The sequence below is a fragment of the Neomonachus schauinslandi genome, chromosome 3 (genome assembly GCF_002201575.2).
Source record: "Neomonachus schauinslandi chromosome 3, ASM220157v2, whole genome shotgun sequence".
Taxonomy (NCBI): Eukaryota; Metazoa; Chordata; class Mammalia; order Carnivora; family Phocidae; genus Neomonachus; species Neomonachus schauinslandi.
The window spans coordinates 118,666,391-118,689,310 of record NC_058405.1 but is presented as its reverse complement, the minus strand read 5'-3'; positions in this window follow the sequence as shown (position 1 = coordinate 118,689,310).

The following is a 22,920-nucleotide window of genomic DNA, read 5'->3' as shown; positions in this document are numbered from 1 at the left end:
CAATGAAAGCTTCATACAAACTTAGTACTTTCCCATTCTCTGCCCTGTGCACCTCTTCCTTTGATGGATTTTAATCTGTACCTTTTCTTTGTAATAAACCATGAGTATAGCTTCCAATGAGTTCTGGGAGTCCTCTAGCAAATTATCAAAACCAAGAGTAGTTTTGGGAACTTCCCAAACTTGCAGTTTGGGTAGGAAGAGAAAGTGATCCATGGACTCTAACTGTTCAGTAGCTCTAACTTTCACAGTTCATGTTTGAAGTAAGAATGTGCAAGCTTGTATAGACACTGCTCTCTTTAACTTTGGAGTTGGCAAAATTCTTCACAATACATATGAATGTTTTGAAATATGACAGGTGTTTTAAAAACTCATTTATGTAACTTAACGTCAATAAAATTAAACTCTGGTGAAAAAGTGGTCTTTCATAATACATAAATCTGTCAAATAATCACAGAGAATAAGAATCGTAGATTTGTTAACTTGCCGGGTTTGGTGACTATGTACTTTGGCATGAGACAGTTAGCGGCTGCATTTTTTGGGGGGGAGAGGGCTTACAGTCTCACCATACTCTGTGTCCTAACTGGGGGCAGAAGGGGCACTCACTAATTCTAATTATATAGAAAAAATGACTCTTGTAAACACAAATGTACTGCAAGGGAACTCACTAATTAGAGTATTGTCAGTATGTAATGACAGAAATTATTTTATGCTACTAATCAGCAATTAGGGAGTTCCTATTGAATGTAAAAGGGAGGTTGGTCAAGCTAAACAAGTGTAGAGTGAACACATTCTGTTTTGGGTATGTCCTGCAATGGAAAAGATGTGTCAAAACCATGATTCAAGAGGACAGGTAACTTCATGTCCTAGAAGCATAGAGCAGGTCTTCTTTTAACTAACAACAGGATAGGTACATCTTCATCCTTTGTGCTATCTTATGCCTAAGTCAGCTTCTCAAGTGGACACTAATTCTCTCATTTTATTGTGATAGAAAATATATAAAAGTGGGGCGCCTGGGTGGCTCAGTTGGTTAAGCGACTGCCTTCGGCTCAGGTCATGATCCTGGAGTCCCGGGATCGAGTCCCGCATCGGGCTCCCTGCTCCGTGGGGAGTCTGCTTCTCCCTCTGCCCTCTTCCCTCTCGTGCTCTCTGTCTCTCATTCTCTCTCTCTCAAATAAATAAATAAAATCTTTAAAAAAAAAAAAAGAAAATATATAAAAGATAAATATTGAATTCCTCAGAATATTCTTTCAACCAATAGCCCAATGACCTTAATAATGGCTCTAATTTTGATGAAACACCATGTGAAATACATTCTGGGAGTTGTTGTATGCAACAAAATCTTCTACCTCTCTATAGTAATAATATCAGTAGACTCAATTACAGCAATTTGTAGGAAAAGACTGCTTCCTTCATTAAAATCTTCAAAACATTTTTCTAAGTATGTGTGTACACATGTGGCATAGAATTTCTTCTGTACCACATATCATGTTTAGTTAACAATATTATTAATAATCTATTTAGGGTAGATTATTAATAAGGATAACACACAGGAGAAAATGTTGTTTCTCCTACTTTTGGTGTCTTATACTTACCTGCCTGTTGTTTATTATACTTGGGAGTTTTTTTGTTGTGTTTGTTTGTTTTTTAACTCTACTTGAGAAGTGAGTGGACATATCTGAGGAAAAACTGGAACTTAAACAAACATAATAGTTGATAGGCTAGATTATGTTGCATTAATAAACAATGAAGATTCCCAATGGCTTAATAAACGCAAAGTTATTTTTCATTCAGGTTGCATGTCCAAAGAACATCAACGCAAAAATGTGGTCATCAGGTACCCAACATGATAAAGTCTCCACCATGCTGAATGACACCATCAAGCCACCTGTCACAATAGATGTGTTAAAAGAAAAAAGGTTTTCTTGTCATCAACCATCTATTTTTGCTATAACACATAACAGAAAGGAAAATGTGGTTCTTCTTTTTATCACAGGAACTCTAAGACAAATTTTTCTTATCATCTATCACTACAGAAAAGTTGTGCAGTACAAGATATGGAGGTTAAAAAGAATAAATCACTTCCAGTGTATAATAACTTGGGCCAAGCCAAATTTGGGCATTGCAGGAGGCGGTATTTTGTGATCTTTCAGGGGAGGAGCAGAATCCTCAGAGGGGTACTGACTGACTGGGATTATCAGGGTAGTCAAAAAAGATAGACAAGAAGGAATGGGGTTGGGTTATAAATAAATTTCTAAATCAAGCATGTATATGGGTGATTTGGGGGGTATTATAGATCTATTATTTTTTCTCACTTTCTTTAAAATGTATATTTATAAATCATGTTGCTGTAACTTCACATTGTCTCATGTGTTCTATTTTATTTTTTTTTATTCTTATGTTAATCCCCATACATTACATCATTAGTTTTAGATGAAGTGTTCCATGATTCATTGTTTGTGCATAACACCCAGTGCTCCATGCAGAATGTGCCCTCCTCAATACCCACCACCAGGCTAACCCATCCTCCCACCCCCCTCCCCTCTAGAACCCTGTTTGTTTTTCAGAGTCCATCGTCTCTCATGGTTCGTCTACCCCTGTCTCATGTGTTCTAATAATCAGGGCAGAAATGATGGACTCTAGGGAAAAGTGAAAAGTCTTGCTCATGGAGCCCTAAGTTGGCCTGAAATTGCAGAAGTCTACTAAATTGAGTGCTTGGATGATTCCTCCTGTCCTTCACATTATTCAGTGGTGAGTTTTACCACCAATGGGGTGAAAAAGAGATTGTAGGGTTATTTGAACAATGTTTGCCTTCACTATCAGATTGTATTGTGAGGGCATAACAGTGTCTAAATTGTTTACCATTTTATCTCAGATGTCTAATGTATGTTGGGCATGAAGTTAATGCTCAATAAATATTTTATGACTGAATAATTTAAAAATGAATGTTTACATGGAGTTTTAAAATTTAGGGAAAGTGAAAAAAATGGAATGTTTCAAATTGGTGAATTGCATATCTTTTAAAAATAAACATAGAAAAATGCTTTCAAACACAGCCAGATTTACCAAAAGGAGAAATATGAAACTTTTAAATAAAGGACAGTAAAACATTTAAACTTGTATGTTATATACTGTGATTTTCTGCAAAATATAAATATATGAAATACTGACTTTCAGATTCACATTTTGTCCCAATTAAAGAATTCATCAGTCATATTTGGTCAAGGTTTAATTACGTGTCTGAACAGTTTTTTAGGTAGCAAATTATAATTTTTCCCCAATATAACTGTCTGAAATGTAAAAATTTGAATTATTATGTTGACTGTTTTATATAAGTTTCCTCAGAGTCCCATCTAAAGTAACTTTCTCAGAGAACCTCCAGCAATAATAATTTTCTACCCTCTGTAAGGCTTACATCTTCCTTTTAACTCTCTCTGATATATGGAGGATTAGATAAACAAGTGAAATAATATACATACCCCAAACATAATTTTAGCAATTAACTTCAAACTCTTCCACTACCAATTCTTACAGGAAGTCTTGCAAGTAATAATATCTACTGATTTAAGTTTTCACACCTTTTTCCTCTCCCTGCCAGTCTCACTAACAAGCAGAGAATAGAAATACTAACAAGGTGATAACTGTCCAAAATGTGGACAGCAGGAAGAAAAAAGAGGAAGCAAAAACCTTGAATAACTGACAACCTAGATAATCAGCCCCCACCTAATTACAATCTCACTGTATTCTCATGTTATTTAAAAATGAGTCACATTATTATTGATAGAGTTGATTTAGGTATAAAAATGAATATTGGTTTGTTACAATTGCAATGCATTTATGTTTACGTGTGTAATTTTTTCTATATAATTCAAATATTATTTTTTTCTTCCAAAAGATTTAGTGCCCATTGGACTGTTGTATAAAAGTTAAGCTAAGGTAATCTGTAATCTTCCCTTGCATTTAACAAGAAGTACATGAAAGATATTTAACAATCTTGCTATTTTGGCAGAAACTCAAAACAAACATATGTAACAGTTTTCAAGAGAAATATCAAGCAGGCAGTGCCAAATCAAGGCATTATATTTAGTTTGCTGTAAATAATATGGTGTTTGCACATACTCCATTCTGAAACTAGTCCTGTGTACTTTTTTAAATTAGCAGAATACTGGACAGCACCTTTCTTGGAAACAATAATAAATTATTTTCTGATTGAAAATCATTGCCAACGTAAATCTATCTTTTCAGATTAGAGCTAACCTAAGACAGTGATGCATAAATAAAAAAATACTTAAATTATTGAGTAAAAATTATCCATGACATAAATACATGAAAATCACAGTGCCTTAGAAATAGTCTGTTCCTATGCTTATCCAAAATATCAGCTGAGGTATATTTGTGGGAAATAACATTTCATATATAAAATGAAAAACAGGGGCGCATGGGTGGCTCAGTCATTAAGCGTCTGCCTTCGGCTCAGGTCATGATCCCAGGGTCCTGGGATCGAGCCCCACATCGGGCTCCCTGCTCCGCGGGAAGCCTGCTTCTCCCAGTCCCACTCCCCCTGCTTGTGTTCCCTCTCTCGCTGTGTCTCTCTCTGTCAAATAAATAAATAAAATCTTTAAAAAAAAATAGTCATGAACTCTAGGGCATTGGACTTCGTGACAACTATTTAAAAAAAAAAAATAAAATGAAAACACATTTGTTCAATAAGAGAATCTGCTTAAAGAAAAAAAGTAGAATTTCTTTCTTCCACCAATGAAAATTGAATTTACCCAACATTTGGTATTTATTTACACAGGAAGAAAGGTGGACTTTTAGGATTTGGAGGAGTCTGTTCATGTGGAATTATTCTAAGATTCTGTTTAAATATTCATGGAATTTTCTCAAATTAATGCAGTGATTAAAGACTGGAGGTATACTGAGGACAAGCTGAGAAAAGACAACTAAAGAGAGGACTTAAAGTTGAACCTTTAGAAATTTTGTTACAGAATGCCCAGATGGATAACCTACGTGTTTAATTCAATTGGAGAGAGAACACATAACTGATGAAAGAAAAAAAGAGTAGGGACAAAATTGAAAATTTTTTCAGTCCACTCTCCTAATAATCTCTCTTGATGAATGAAGCATATTTAAAAATTTCCCTAATAATAGTGCATCACCTTTCCCAACCCCCAACTCTCGTTTTCTTCTAAATTTATCATCTCTCTTATGTCAAGAAGGCACTTAGCAGAATATCTTCATATGGCACATTCTCAGTAAGTTCTACTTGCTTTCTTTTCATCTGATTTGTTCAAAGCACAATGTACATATTGTGACACTCTTTAAAAGGAATATAGTCAACTGAACACATTTAGAAGACAATTACTATAATAAGAATTTGTTATTGTTAGATACCCAGCATCAGAATTATCTTCATAGTGCAAGAAGATGTTAAAGTGGAAATTTTGGCATGAATGATAAGGCATGAAAGTGAGATATTAGGCAGAAAGAGAGAGTTCCAAAGAAAATGTATGAGAATTGGTTAGAAGTTCTTAAGCTTTGAAATTTCTTTAAGGATGTTAAATATATGTAAAGATTTTTAAAAAGAAATTTTGTGTGAACTTTATGTTCCCCTCTCACAAAGAAGAAAAAATAAATTTGCCTAGTTATCACCTTAAGTTTACTGAGAAAATTCAATGAGACTATTCAGCATAATATGAATCTATTGTGGTATTAGAAGATTCAGAATGGGCTTGTTTATGACTCTTTTTGATAAAAGTCAAAGATAAAAGTTGGGCCATCTAACTCTGACAAACCAAAAAAAAAAAAAAAAAAGTAGTAGTAGTTGCATTTGGGTGGCTTGCACTTCCAGGGTTTATTAGAGAATGAGTTGTGTGTTTTTGCCATAGACAAGATGGCAACCACATAAAAAGGGAGGGGGCTTGGGGACTTCTTAGGTCCTGTCTACCTAGTCATGTAAGCAGACTGTGGTAGAGAGAACCTGGAATTATGAACAAATTTGCCAAGGACCTGGAAGGAGTAAAAGAAGAATGAATTATCTGCAATAAGGGAACTGAAGGTATGAAAAAAAAATAAAAAGAAGGGAAGGAAGAAAGGATGGAAGGATGGAAGGAAGGAAGAAGGAGGAAAGAAAGAAAGGAATCCCAGTGAAATAACTGTCTTTCTCCCCAGCTGGCTAATGTGTTTTATAACCCCCACCATGTTGGGAAAGGTACATGGATATGTGAGACAAGAAAATTCTTATGGACTGATACTAACCTAAGTTTCCATTGCTTAGAACCACATGAAAGACTTCTAAATATCAATGGTTGTGGGTCATTGTACAGTTTAAAGAAAGTAAAGGTAAGCTCAAATATCTAACTTTTCAGATTAAGGCACAGATTAAAAACTAGGCATTCATTATGGATGTGTTAGTAAAATCGTATACTTCAATAGCAGGGATGAAATAGATAAGAGTTAAAAACAAAAGACAAAAAACAAACACACAAACAAACAAAAAACTTTAGAATGCTTGTAGGCTAGAAAAGTGCTTCCTGACTTCAGTAAGGATATGGGTAAACCTGCTAAAGAGTTATCAATTCCAACACTTGAGTCAAATCAAATAGCAAGATTATCTTAAATGAAGGAGTTAGATACTCTTAAAAAATGATCCTTAAATAATATAATTGTGTTCTACTAACTTTCCTTTAGTCTTCCTTTTTTAAAATTTTTTTTAATTTTTATTTTATTATGTTATGTTAATCACCATACATTACATCATTAGTTTTTAATGAAGTGTTCCATGGTTCATTGTTTGCATATAACACCCAGTGCTCCATGCAATACCTGCCCTCCTTAATACCCATCACGGGACTAGCCCATCACCCCCCCAAACCCTAGATTATATGTTAAAAAAAAAAAAAGAAGAAGATCCTTTAGTCTTCCTTAAAAGTGTCTACAGCTTAAGTAACTTAGAACTGAAGACGGGAAATACTCAGACTTTTGATTTTGAGCTACCTCTAATTTCCGGGGAACCAGATGTTAACTGTGGTATATCAAGCTTTTAGTGGTAAGCTGATAATGGAGTTTTATCCAAGAGTCGCTATGGCAAGCTCATTAAGTCCACAAACAAATGCATGTTAATTTTTTAAAACTATTTGTATCTAGTGGGAATATATAACCTTAGCAAATAGCAGATTCCCTACATTGATTCCCCAACCTTGGATGTGAGGGTCTTATAATGAGAAGTGACAATCTGAAGTTCCTGGCATTTGTTTCTCTACCAATATAGTAAATTAAAAAAAAAAATAGAATGTTGATTAATAATAATATTGTATCCCAGAAGGAAACACAGAATTACAGAAGTTATTATCATCACCAAAAATCTGAAAGATTCAGCATTCATTCATATACATATATTTATTTGCCCAGTAAAGAAGATGAATGGATCTTGGACTGTGCATATAGTTAGAAACCTAATCAGGTCACAGTACCAACTGTAACTGCTATTCCTCTTACTGAAGCTAAAAAATGAATGTATTTCTGCCCTGATATAAAGGTAGTAACTTGGAGGGAGGAGGGTTTTTTTCTTCTTTTTTTTTAAATCACATTACCTAATGAACATTTAAAAAAAAAAAAAAGTTTACATGGCAGTGAAATAACTCATACCATGACCAACTTTCCTCAGGGTTACATCAATTATCAGTTTCCATGAACCTAATATATTTCTTAGTGACCATGATCATCTCCATATTTCATAGACTATAACTGTCTTATTATATTTCTACCATCATGCCTCTAGGAACTAGAGAGAAAAAAGTAGCAGGTACCCTTAGATGCCTTAAATAATACCAGCAGATAGGAGATAAACTCAATAAAATTACAGTATTCTGGGGAACCTGGGTGGCTCAGTTGGTTAAGTGTCTGCCTTTGGCTCCGGTCATGATCCCCCAGTGTCCTGGAATTGAGCCGCGCGTCGGGATCCCCGCTCAGCGGGGAACCTGCTTCTCCCTCTCTTCCCTGCTTGTGCTCTATCTTTGTTGCTATCTCTGAGTGTGTGTGTGTGTGTGTCTCTCTCTCTCTCTCTCAAATAAATAAATAAAATCCTTCAAAAAATATGGTGGTCTATGATTTGGGATAACAAAAGAGAAATTTGCTACATCTTGTATCTCCATTTTCTAAGAAATAAGCAATGTGCTTCCTCTTCGGAAGACAAAAACCATATGGCTAAGATGTCCCAATGTCAAAACAAACAAACAAAAACTGGAAGGCTTTTAGTTTACCTGATAATTGTTAGAAACCTCTGCAGCTATTGAAGGCTGAAATACAAGTAGATCTGTCATTTTTCACTTTGTGTCTATTGAATAGGGATGCTATATGGAGCCTGAATAAAGCTTCCTTAGCAGAGGTCTTTAGGTACTAGATTAAAAGCACCCCATTTTCAAATATAGTTTCCTTTTAAAACCAGCTCTTGATTTGATACTGAGCTCCAGGAAAAAACAAGTATCTGATCATCAAATGTCAAGAGACCGTATGACCAAATAGATCCTTCTATTTTGCATGTGGTACTATCTGATCCACTTACCTACAAGTCTGATCCACTTACCTACAAGTCTGATTATGCACCCCATAATAACCTGGAAGTTGTGATTATGGCAACTGGCCTGATCAGGTCCTGAAGATGTAAGTGCATTTGTGAGTTATGCATATTCTTAGAATACATGCTTTTCTCAACATATACTCATGGTCTTATGTAGAATCCTATAACAACTAAGACTGAAGAGGAAAAAACAATGAGCCGGAATAGAGATGGTTTTATGTTATATGCTGGCACCGTGCAGATTTGAAATGATAGGGTGAACATGTAATTAAGTACCATTCCTGGAAAGACAGGGAATCCTTTTCATGAGCATTGGTTAATGATTTCACTGAAAAATCAACATTTTATAGATAGAATAATTAATAATTAGTGACAATAAAAAAAGAAATCATAGTGAATCCTTTGGAATATGGCCAGAGAATTGTGAAAACTCATCAAAGATTCCCGACCATGGAGGAAACTCCTAGTAATCAGTTGGCTAAGATGTCCCGGTCTGTTGAGGTCACTAAGAATCCTTCTGCAAACACATTTGAGTTGTCTCAGCAGTTCACAAACAATGTGGTCAATAAGGTAGAGATGGTGGTAGGGTAATAGAGTATTTTTCCCATGGGTTCAACCTCATGAACTTAAAATTCAGAAGTAGCTAGCAATAGAGTCTCATGTAACAACTTAAAAAAGATCCAGTTTCAGCAATGGGTAAAGTCCTAAAGGATCAAATACATTCAATGAACCAGTGACCCATATATTATGATAATTTTTACATTGCAAAATTCATGACTTAAGGAAACAAAAAGTAAAAGTTGGGAAAACATCTACAATTATATTTCATGACTGACTTATACAAAATTTGTTTCTTGTCTATGACTTCAGTTTTTTTATGTTAAAAAGCTTTGGGTAAACAAAATAGAAAAGCTCTTTATGGAGGAGACTTATTCTATCAATAGAACATTTACAGTGTTTCATGCCAGTGGGTTAATAAGCAAAATAAACAGTTATATTGGCTGGAGTCATTCAGGACAAAATGTCACTTAACAATAGTGGAGGAATAAGTATAGATTAAAATGGGAGGTCATAGAACCACTTTGATTGCAACAATTGGTACAGTATCAGTTATAGAAAAACTGCAGAAACCCTCTATGGACTGTACAATCAAGGGCTCATTGAATCATACTAATGGGTAAAGAACCCAAACCAACTAAGTTTCTAACATGACCAGCTGTAGAAATAGAGTCTGCCTGAAGAAAATATGGGTGTGCAGGTCAATCTCAATGCGGCAGCAACCCTCCTTTATGCTGCCCGCTCCCAGTAACTCAGAAGCTAATCTCTTAGCCTCATGATAGCCCCGAAGAAAATGAGAACACCTTGCTCTCTTCCAAAATTTACACGCTTTTAGTGTGATCACAGTGAAGCCCCTCTTACTAAAATTAAGATGAGTTATGTGCTACTGTCTCTCTCCCTTGTATGAGTGAGGGGGTTTACCTATAGCACATCAGCTTACATTTCTTTTAGACATGTATTTTTGTGGGGTTTTCCCCCTATAAAATGTATTTTTTTAAGATTTGTTTATTTGAGAGAGAAAAAGAGAGAGAGAGCACAAGCAGGGGGAATGGCAGAGAGAGAGAGGGAGAGAGAGAATCTCAAGCAGACTCCCTGTTGAGCTGGGAGCCAGACGCAGGGTTCGATCTCAGGATCATGACCTGAGCCAAAATCAAGAGTCAGACGCTTCACCAACTGAGCCACCGAGGCACCCCTAAAATGTATTTTTAAAAGTCTATGATAGTTAAAATTCTTCTTACGAGAGTTAAATGGCATACTATGGAAAATTCCATGCTATTAATAAGTTTTACAATCCTTCAATTCATTTTTTCATTTACTCATGCATTTCTTCATCATTCATTCAACAAATGCTATTAATTTTCTTCTATGTTCCTTGTATTTTTCAGGTATTGGGAATATAGCAGTGACCAAAATAAAATTCCTGTGGGGCAGCTAGGTGGCTCAGTCAGTTAAGCAACTGCCTTCAGCTCGGGTTGAGATCCCAGGGTCCTGGGATGGAGCCCTGCATTGGGTTCCTGCTCAGCAAGGAGTCCACTTCTCCCTGTTCCTCTACCCCTTCCCCCAGATTATGAGCTCTTTCTCTCTTTCTCCCTCTCTCTCTTAAATACATAAACAAAATCTTTAAAAAATAAAAGTAAATAAAATTCCTGTGTTCATGGACTTGTAATTCTAATGGTTTTGTGAGACTGAAAATAAGCAAATAAATAAGAAATACATAGTGTGCCAGGTACTGGTGAGTATTTTGAAGTCAAATAAAGCAGGATAACATGGTATAGAACAGGAATGTTGGCTACTATAGATAGCGTGGTCAGCAAAGTGTTCTCAGAAAGGTAACATTGGAGCAGAGAATTAAAGGAGGTACAAGATCAAGGCATAGCACATCAGGGAGAAGTTCTAGGCAGAAGGGCCAATAAGTGAAATGCCCCAAGGCATAGTATGTTTGGCTTGCTCAAGGAACGGCAAGGAAGCCAGTGAGGAGGAGAATGGTGATAGATGAAAGAAATGGCTAACAATAAGACTGGAGATCAGTGGTGGACAATGGGAAGGAAGATCATACAGGTAGGTCCTTTCAGGCCATGACAAATATTTTGGGTGTTATTCTTAAATAAACGAGAAGCTTATGGAGGATTTTGAATAAATGTGTGACTTGACATGGCATATGTATTAATGTTGTTACTCTGGTTGCTGTGTTAAGTATAGACTAAAGAATGCTAATGGTGGAACAATCTAGGCAGGAGATGATTCATAGTAGATAGAAGATTAGAAGTGGTTGGATTTTGGATATATTTTGAAGATACAGCTTACAGAATTTCGTAATGAATTGGTGTGAGAGATAAAGGGTCTATGCAATGGCAGAATGTTATTTAATTTGATGAAGAAGACAAAAAGCAGGTAGCAGAAGGGCATGGCTAGGGAATCAAATTTAGTGGTCACTCTTGGGTAATATATAGTTATTTTTAAAATCCTGCTTAGTCACTACAATCTATTGCTTTATGCCTTTGCTTATGCTTTGTGTGTTTCATCTGTTAATATTTTGGTAGATTAATCAGACTACCTCAGTATTGTCACAGCTGCTCACTGTTATCTACAAACCTAGATGAACTGGCTGATCAGACCCCCTTGCAGGGCTTTAGTACTGTGATTATTTTATATAAAGTGAACTTGAAATTTTTTAAGATTTCAAGAGGACACCATTCCTCTCAGCTTCAGTTTTAAAGATGAAGAATGTATTGTCCTAATTTCTGGAATATTCCTAAATGTAGTATGTAAGCAAAGGTTAGATTAATTAGCTGAACTGTCATGCTCGCTTCGGCAGCACATATACTAATTAGCTGAACTGTCAAGTGTTTTAGGTTCAGTTGGCTTCTGGTTTGTTCTGAAGCTGGTCAGCTCAATTTTTTTTTTTTTAAAGTTGATGATACTGATGCTGAGATTGAGTGTTTGATCCCTATGGAGATTATTTTGCTTCATTTTGGTCCAAGAGCATGGACCAAAATCCTAACCCAACCAGCTGCCTTACTCCCACTGGAGTACTGCAAATACTTTACCACAACTAAGAAAAAAAAGTACAAATACAAAATTTTAGCTTAAATACATCTTTGCTTACTAAGAATAGCACCCGTAAGTACTGTTCCTTCACCCTAAAACTCTGATCCTGACGAGACTGTGACAGCACCAACCATCCAGCATGCACTTTCAGACATTTTGATTTATAGGCCAGGTGATCATAGGAATAGAGGGGAAATGGAGGAATGCAGCCCAAATTAGTGAATTGAAATAATTTCTGTGTAAATTAAAAAAAAAATTCCAATATAGCTAGAGTTCCAGACCCTTACAACAAAGTATATCTTCTACAATACAGTTTTGAAGCCCCAAATAAGTTCTATATATTGAATTTATAGAGTGAAGCTTCTAAGAACATTTGTCAGGTTAGTAACCTCTTTAGAATTAGGCTGGAATCCTACTACACATCACAACCCATTCTCAAAAACAGAGCTAACAAAAGATTTTCTGGATGTTTGGTGTACCCAGAACTATTGTCAATAGTTGTCTCCCAGATGTTCTTTCTGTAAGAACCCTAGCCAATTATCTCTAATGAATTTTGAAGCCTTTGGAACTAGTAATTGATACTAATTATTCAACAGAACCACTAGAAAAACTATTTAATCATAGGGCCACATATCCACATTACAAAAATCTTTCAAGTGCTTTGCTCCACCCCCTCTGCTATTCCTCACCACCTAAAGATATTTAAGTTTATATTTTCCCAAGAAAGGGTATTTGTGAAGTAAATTTTTTTCTAATAAAAATTTAACTTGAATGATTTCTGTAATCTGTTGACTGGGCTTTTAAAAATTGATGTCCCAGGAGCCTGTGAAACTAAATCAGAAGGAAGGAGACCTTACTGCCTTTTAGAATTCCAAAGGTTTGGCCCACAGCTCTATGAGGTCAGGAGGTGGGATTAACCTCTCACATCTTAGTAATGGTTTCAGAAGGACTCTGAAAATTCACAGATGATTAAAAATACCCATCTGGCTGGCACTGAGGAAGAATGTGGAAAGCAAACTTCATTTGTTTAACAGCTCTATCTAATGGCGCTAGGCCAAGCTACCTCAGTTGCAACCAGCTACCTGATTGGAGGTCCCATCCTTCTCTCTCTGTTTATCACTTCTCTACCTCCCATAGTAGATCTGGAGAGTTTTTTTTTTTTCTTTTTCTTTTCTTTCCCAAACTAGAAAAGTCTTTGGCACCACCTTGTCCAATTCTGTCATTTTGGGGGGAGCTAACACACAACAAACTGTGTGCCCCACACTTAGAAAACATATAGCATACTGGATTTAATTATCTCAAAAACATCAAGACTTATAAAAGTTATATCACCTCCGAATTATCCAAGTTGTAAAGTATATGGAAAGACAGGATTTCACATTAGGTTTTCATAAATTAATCTGTTTAAATATCCTTTTTTTTAATTTTTTTTATTTATTTATTCATGAGAGACAGAGAGAGCGAGAGAGAGAAGCAGAGGGAGAAGCAGGCTCCCAAGGAGCAGGGAGCCCGATGCGGGACTCGATCCCAGGACCCTGGGATCATGACCTGAGCCGAAGGCAGACGCTTAACCGTCTGAGCCACCCAGGTGCCCCTGTTTAAATATCCTTTTATTTTATTTGTGCATTCACTTAAAAGGAAAATATCTCAGACTGAACTTTCTATTTTGTGGATCATAATAAAAATATGATTATAGTATAGATTTTTTAAAAAGGTGAAATTTTCTTCTAAAAGTTGCTAATAGGTCATAGCATTAAAAAAAAAAAAGGTGTATTTGATGTCTCCAAAATTGCCTCCTTTGTTTCCAAATAGTAGATCCTAAAAGAAGAAGGAGGCAAAACAAATTATAACATCAAACCTACTTACTATTAGTGTATGCCTCAGCTAAGAGAAGTCATCTGTTTAAAAAATAAGCATCTTAACACATTCCAAAATGTACTATAAAATATTTTAATTAGTCGTTATTTTACCAGAGCTCTTCTCAGAGGGTGGATCATACAACATTTACTCATGGTTATCTCCTCAACCAATATTATGAAAACAGTCACAAATTATAATGGAATGTAGTAACTCTTCTCAGTTTCTCATGATTCAACACTGTTTTGTTCAGTCAGTCTAGACTTCAGTTCTCTACCCTGTATTGCTATGGCTACTGTCCATGGAGAGCATTGGTTTAACTGGGAGCAGGGTCAGGGACTGGTGAGTGCATCAAGAAAACCACTGTTTAAAAATACATATTTCTACTCTTTACTACTGGAAAAATGTGATTTGTCAGCCTAGGAAGGGGCTGTGAATTGTGTATTTTTGATAAAAAGTGATTTTTATAGATTCTCATAATTAGGAATCACTAAGGAAAATACCTAACAGTGTTAGAGAATTCTAGAAACAATAATGAGTTCATCGATAATTAAAAATAAATTGAATATTTGCCATTATCCTTTTGTCACAGCATTCAAGATGCTACTCCAAACACTGTGTGCAATGGGTTAAGTAGTTAATAGTTAATCATTTTTACATAAAAGTGTTTTTCCCCAAGACCATTGTGTAGGTATCAGAACCCAGGCATCATGATTTCCCATGTAGTATCTAAATCAGCGTGTTGTTGCTTTAAGATCGATTCTATTCAAAATAGAAGAATGGTAATCTAAACTATTTTTGATGTAGAGTTTCTTTCACAATGTCTGTTAAAAGCACAATGACCTGCATTAATTGGGACAAATAATCATTATCCCTACTATATCGCTGTGTCACAAATATATCCTAGCATATAGATTCTCCAGCCCTGGCTCAGCTCTACTGTAACAGACTCTCCATGGGAGAGGCAAGAAAATCTTTATTTTTAGATAGCACCCCTGGTTATTAAACCAGGCTATTTAGGGACACAATGAATAAGACTATAAATTTCCTCAAGAGTGAGGATGACCAAGTGTCCAACACTTTGCTATTATTTAATTGAAAAAAATATGAAAGAATCAAAGAGTATATGAAAGGTTGGCTTAATGAAAGAAGGAATTAATGGGTAGCACAAAATTCCATAAGCATTAAACAAATACCTATCCATTACTTTAGTAGGTTTAGTTAGCCCCTGATTTCCTGAGCTATGTTTAACATAGCAAGCAAAGCAAAGAGAAGAAAAGCAGGTCCATGAATGTAACTAAGAAAGGGTTGTGCTGGCCCTGAGCCTTTGAGATGATCTGGGAACTGTAACACACAGACTCTTCTACCATGCAGCAGCTTTAGCTTTTGAGGAGTAAGCTGTACTGAGTAGCAGTCCGAGAAAGACCCAGCAAAGCTGAAAACTGTTCCGAGATTATATTATTTTGATCAGCACTTAAAAGACCAGTTCATTCATTATGGCAGTTTTAGAACTGTGTGTGTGTGTGTGCGTGTGTGTGTGTGTGAGTGTGCATGTATTTGCTCATGGATTTGTAGGAAACATTTATTATCAATACAAGTCATTTACAACATGAGTTTCCTTTTCTTTAGCTTTGTCTATATGTACTCACTATGAATCTGTGGTCTCTAAGAAATCCGAAAGTTCTTTTTCTTTTTCTTTTTCTTTTTTTTTAAAATAATGGTATGTTAACACTGTGGTAGGGATTTTCTCAGTTTGTGTAACAGAATACAATGAGAAGATGTGGTGAGATTAAAAAGAAGAATGTGTGCACTTGTGTACACAGGCGCTTTCAAGACTGTCTCCATATGTATGAAGGAAGGAAGGAAGTCAGAAAAAAGATAATGAACTAACTTGAGGAAGAAGGGGAGAGGCTGTATGACAAAGGGTAGGTGGGTCCCCAGATCATCAAAGTAGGGTCAAGGAGAGGAGAAATGAGAAATGCCACCAGAGCCGGCCCACCCCTGCCCTGATCTGTCCTTCCGGTTCCATTCCTCGACATCATATTGCCTCCACTCCTGCTTTCCCTCTGATGTAATTCCATGTAAGGGATACAGCACTTCTCATTTTGCATCTCTTTTTTCTCACTGTCTGATAGCTGCCATGGGAACCTGCGGGAGACAGTAGGTGCCCCTAACATTTATTCCCTTTCATCCCTTTTTGGAAATGAATTAAGTGTTTTCTGTTTAGGTTGGCATGAAAAAATGTGTCCTGACTCCATAGTCCTAAAATTCGTACATTCAAGATGCTTAATTTAGCCCTGGGAAGCAGGAAATACGTGGCTGCTAACAGTGTCAACCCTGAAAACCATGCTGGCACATCTTGGTCATTAACAAATATTTATACAAGTATGATTCCTATCAGTAGGTAATGTCTTGTGTTAATGAGAAATAGCTGAGATTAGAATTAGTAGGCAGTATATGCATGATGATGAGTCAGAAGGTAAGCTCCACAGACAGACGTGTGTGGGTTCAAATTTTAGCACCACCACAATACAGAACTCAAGTGAGTTGTTTTACTTCACTAAGCCTTGACTTTCTAAGGCCGTAAAATGGATGGTCGGCTAGCAGGGCCTCATTTGACAAAAGGAAGAGGTTAAATGATAAAGTTTATGTAAAAAACTTATTATAATGTCTGGCACAGTAAATATTCATAAATATTTGATATTATTATTTTTGTTCACAAAAATATCTGCCCAGCAGAGGTTTAATGAGGATTGCACCTAAAGAGAGTAATTGTGGTACTTGGAGAATCAGTGTTTTTTTGGCCTGTCAAAAATTACACACACACACACACACACACACACACACACACACACACCCTCTCTATTTTTTAAAACCATTAACCTGGAATTTAATATCTCGTAAGTATATAATTTTATGTAACTGATATGGTTATATGATGGATCAATTTCCAAAGAATCCTATGAGATAGATAAAGACACCTTTAAAAAAGTGGGAAAATAACTGTGGAAAAATGATTCCTTTTTAAAGTTACATGTTGGGGGTGCTCCCGAGTGGCTCAGTTGGTTAAGCGTCTGCCTTTGGCTCAGGTCATGATCTCAGGGTCCTGGGATCGAGCCCTGCATCGGGCTCCCTGCTCAGTGGGAAGTCTGCTTCTCCCTCTCCCTCTGCTGCTCCTCCTAGTTGTGCTCTCTCTCTCTCTCTCTCTCTCTGTTAAATAAATAAATAAAATCTTAAAAAAAAAATAAAGTTACATGTTGGTATCCTATGAAGTCAAATGAGTTGATATTTTTATAATATAATGCATACGATTTGAAAGAAGAATTTTTTTATATACGTGGGTATTACTTTGATTTATTCCAGATATCACCAATCTTACAGTATTCTTTCTTCAGAGTTTTTCTGTTTCTCCTATGGAAAATGAGTACCCTGCTAAAGCATGTACTGAATCCTTACAGCTTTATTTTATGTTTGATATACAGAGCAGTTTATGCCACAAAACAGGCTTTTATATCATTCATAAAGAGAAGCGAACTGAGAAAAGTAGATTTTTTTTGCCTTTTTAATGCTAGTACTATGATATTTCAGTGCTGATACTTACCATATCTAATTAGTAAATTGCACAAATACAACAGGAGTTTGAATAACATGTTATGAATTTTCATTTGTACACATGTGGCTTTTGGAGCTCTGCCATTTCCTGAAATAGGAAGATTGTTCTGAATAGTAAACAGTAAGATTTTCTGTTTTAGCTCCAACTTTAATTTGTATCTGGCTTGAGAAATGTGATCAAATTATCTAATCAAAATCTTTGACACTGTCAATGGGCTTTTTAAAAATAAAGACAATATTAAAATGAAGCCTGCGCATTAATCTCGTTATCTGCATCAAATTGGATTGAGGACTAAAATAGGGCTTGTGCCTGGCAAAGTTTAGTTTTCAAAGGTGATGTTGACACATACATTTTTCTGTTCCATGGTGGTCCTTGGATTAATTTCAAATCTGATATTTAAAATGAAATAAAATGAAAACTAAGTATCTGATCCCAGAGCAGTCATTTTCAGTTTTCTCCATTTCAGTGAGATAGGATCACTTTGTACGTGTGTGTGTGTGTGTGTGTGTGTGATATGTGTGTGTGTTACATGTTATATATTAACACATAAGTTTCTCCATAAAGATATTTTAATAGAGAAATATAATGATATTAACAAATATTTCTGTAAGGACCTGGGTGAGGTACCTTGAGAGTAAAAAATCTCTCTAATTACTGTCAATTTGATATTCAGATTCAGAATGCTTTCCATTTTTTACCAAAATGTCAAATTATTTTTGGTGTAAAAGCAAAAGCCACTCCTTGTGAACTGCCAGATTGTATACCTGACTATTAAACACTGCCAAATTTTAAAAGCAGACAAAACTTGACTTTCCATATTCACGAGAAGTATTTATCCCACCAGAAAGATGTTCAGGGTAATGATACCTTGAATTCATAATACTTGACAGTGATCAAGATACCTGTTATTCCCTTATCCAATAGGAAAGCCTATGCTAATTTTGGTATTATCATTTTACAGATGAGGGAAATAGGGATCGGTGATGTGATGTTAAACGGTTGATAAAGGTGACATAGCTAAAAAGAGTGACAGAGACAGAAGCTTGGTTACCAAATTTCAGTCCCAATATCCTTTCACGATGCCATCCTGCCTCTGACATTCATGCCTACAAAGAAACCACTTATTTCTCATCATCCACCCCTTGAGAGAGCCTTGTGTTAACCCAAAATGAACTCATTTTATAAAATCAATAACACTATTAATGCATTGTAGGGTTTTTAGTGAAATGCATTTATAAGCCTAATAATTAAAGACTATTTTCTTCTTAACCCAATTCTTTTTTGATGGAAAAAAATGTCAAGGTAATTTATACAAGAAAAAAATTGAAGACTACTTATACGCAAACCTCTATAATTTATGACAATACTTCTTTAAAAATTTACCATCATGCTAATGAAACTAAGTTCCTAAAACCATCCACTTTCTTCTGTACACTATTTTACTTCAAGGCCATCTTAAAACAGAGTTGTAAACGTGTACACTACAAACAAAATGACCATCGTTTATTATTGTGATTCTAACAGAATTATTTACAGTCAAGAATGTATTTATGAAAGCTCTATGAGAAGTTAATATGGTGTTAATAGACAATTCAAGTGGTGGTTTGGGTAGTTTATTTTGGTTTCTCATTTAGAAACATATTTTAAAGATTAAAAAATGTCAGTGTGCTGGACAAAATTAGTTTAGCCAGATTTGACTGACATAAATACTGAAAATTATAGTATATGTAAACTTTTTCATATAAATTTCTGTGCCATGTGAAGGCACTTTATTTTCCCTTAGGGTGCTGATATAAACAGCTCTATTTACAAGTTTTGATGCAAAGTATATCTCTTTTAAGCTGTAGAGATAAATTTAAAGTTGATGCTCTAGAAATAAAGAGGTAATGCTAGTCTATGTGAGTAAGTGAAAGAGAGAGACAGAGACAGAGACAGAGAGAGACACACAGAAAGAGCGAGAGAGAAGGAGGAGGAGGAGAGACAGAGAGAAAGAGAGAGAGAGACTGCACTAGCGACCCAGTGCAGGAGATACTCAGATGAGGAATATATTTCAGGCTATATACACTGTAGCAGCTTAAATCATACCTAGATCAGTTCTTTAGAGTATTCAGGGCAGAGCAATTCAAATATCCTTCAGCAGATCAGTGTTTTAATATAGATCAGTAGATCAAGTCATTTTTTTCTATAATGAATAAACCTTTTTTTCCCTATAAACAAAATGTATATTTGTCATAAATTATATTAAGAAGTGACATTTTGAGTTTGATATAATATACCAAAAATCTTTAATTTGCTGCATGCACAATTTAAATGAAGGAGTTCATCAGAACACTGGTGGAATAACAACTAGGTTTCATTTTCAACATCAAAATTCATTAGGCGACACTAAAGTTAAGGAACCATACAAATAAATAATACTGAAAAAGTTCCCTCTTTCATTCATAATCTCGGTAGCTAAATATGCTCTCTCAGGAAATATAAACTTGAAGGCAGACAAATTCTGAATCAGAACTATTTTACTGTGTGCTTCTCAGATGCATTAAAAGGAATTTGAGGTGAATGAAAACTAAAAAGAAAAATTTTAAATGTTGGTCTGAATAAGAATGTTTTGCTTTTAACATCTTAGTAAGCCTATGTAACATATGAACAGTTTTCTGAATAAATCAATAACACTTTATTTTAGAAGGTAAAAAGACATATTCAAATCTGAGCTTAAGGATCTTGATCCTAGACTCTTTGTCAAGAAGGTTATATAAAATCTTGTAAATTTACATAACATATTACTATAAATTTCTGCAAAATGATTGTTGAGAATTGTAGTAATAGGATTCACTTTTTTCTTTCAGGTAACCGATGATTGAAGATCCAGGCCAGCCAGGCATTTTTTTCCCGTTCACCCTTGCCTGTCGAGACAGCCATCTAACAAAAGTTTGCATCATATTATAAATTCCTATAAAACTTCTATTGTTGGTACATACTCATAGCCAAATCGAATTTTCATGTGTAATCTTAGTTTGTTTATACTTTAAAGTGGCTTTAATGTTTACAAGTACTTTGTTAATTGATAGCTTATAGTAAAGAATTAACTGAGTGGCTTATATTACTGTACATCCAGCTCTGTGTTTTCTATGTTCCCTTAATAGGAATTGAAAGTACATTTCAGAAGATTTTTGTTGGAGGGTTGTGAAGAGTTAATTTTCTGGATTCATGGGAAAGTACTGAGTTGGTGAGCCTCTGAAAAAAAAAAAAAAAACAACAAGGTGGCAATCCTAGTCTGAAGATGTGTACTACATCTGTATTACAATCAGCCTAAAAAACTGTGCCCTATTACCTTAATAAAACAAAAGTATCATTCTGTGACGTTGTAGGTATTTTCAGCATCCCTTCTTGCAAATAGAAACCACCACCCACAATGCATTGTACTTTCTTCTGAAATATGTAAATGTGATGTACTGTAATCACGCACAGAATGTTTGGGTGGTATCACCTAAGTATGGGCTGGGTACAATTTACAATGTATTTTGGATTTGTATTCATCTAAAATTAGTATGGTATTGCTTTTTGATAACACCCATAATGGAATGATTTTGCTTCCCTAGTGGGTTTTCACTTAGAACAGGAAAAGTGCTAGATTATGATAACATAAGAAAACAAAGCTAAGGTCTGTTCCAGGGAAGAAAATGGGTTGCTAGTTTTATTGAACTGGTCTTGTTGATCTTAAAAAAATAAATAAAGAAGTAAAGAAGAACCTCTTTCAATAGAAATGCCACTTAACTTGATTTATAATGTGCAGCATAATGGCAGTGAATCATAAAAATATCATGTGTTAGCATTGCCCTCCATGTCTCGTGGCCTTCATTAGCTTACAGGAGGCTCAGTGGAAACTTGAAAATGCTAACAGAAAATGACAGAAAACAGTTATGCTCTCCTTTGGTTTTGCTTTAAAATTAATAATAATAATAATAATAATAATAATAATAATAATGTTTTGGTTTAAGCACTTACTTATATGTGGTAAGTGAAGAACACCCAGCTAGGCAGGACAGCGATGCCAAGATATAGCAAGCAATGTTTAAGAGAAAGAGCCCCGGCTGTAAATGTGCACAATATTCCACATTATATACATGTCATTTCTGAGTACTGTTGGAACGATGCGGTGTCAAATCTGTATGACAGATTGAGGTGAAAGATGGAAGAGAGAGCTTGTGAAAAAACAGCCCTGACTGAGTGGGGCATCCTATAGGACTTATCCTGTGGGCTATAAGTAACCAGTGTCATCACATGAAAGGAGGAGTGGAACAGGGATAATTGTCTACTAATTTAACTAGCTCATTTGGTCATTGTATTATTTAAATTGTATTCAAGTGTCACAATGCCATCTAGTGGTGAGATTCTAAACTGATCTTTCCACTGTTCAGTCCTGGGTGAGGTTAAAAGGCAAGTGTTTGGCTATTATATAGCACTTTAATTTAACACTCTACGAAATAGTAGAGCACTCCTGAAATCCTTTTTAGTGTTAGATAAATTATCGGTACAAAGTAACATACAGAAGGAAAACAATGGCCCCCTTTTTTTTTGCCTTTTTTTTATAGAATTTCCTTTTTATGTGGGAAGTTCATGTTCAAGAGTAAAACATCCTGTGAGCCTCTATAGCCTGTGACCTGAGTTTATAGAATCTCTGATATTTGCCCATTCAATAGATCTTTACAATCATTTGTGCTGAAAGCATACTTTTTATTTAACCTTTACTTTTCAAAAATAGTCTTCATAAAACTACGGCTAACCAAACTCGTTACCTACTTTTCTTTTGCCCTTCTCAGCATTTTGTTTCCAGTATAAAGCTAGGCCTTCTAAAAAATGGAGGTCAGAGTTCTTCAAGATTGTAATCCACTTGCCCCGCAGCAATGGTCACTTATCATGTAGTCCTACAAAAACCTGAAGCCATCTTGTAACTTTATTGGGAGAAATACAAATTTATAGTAATATGTATTTTAATTATAATTGGTTGTCTGAAATTTGGGCATAAGTAATTTGAGAACAAGGACTGAAATCGGTGGGAATGGATTCTAAGATTATCTTTGCTACTAGTTAATTATATAAGTTTGAACTCAAGAGATTACTTCTTGAGCCTTAGCTTCCTCTGGAAAATGTGAGAATTGGACAAAATCATCTCTAATGCCCTTTTCAATTACAAATTTCTAGGACTTTAAAGTAGCTGACAATAAAACTGTTGAAAGAGAGGGGAAAAAAAGAAGAGGTGAACTTACTC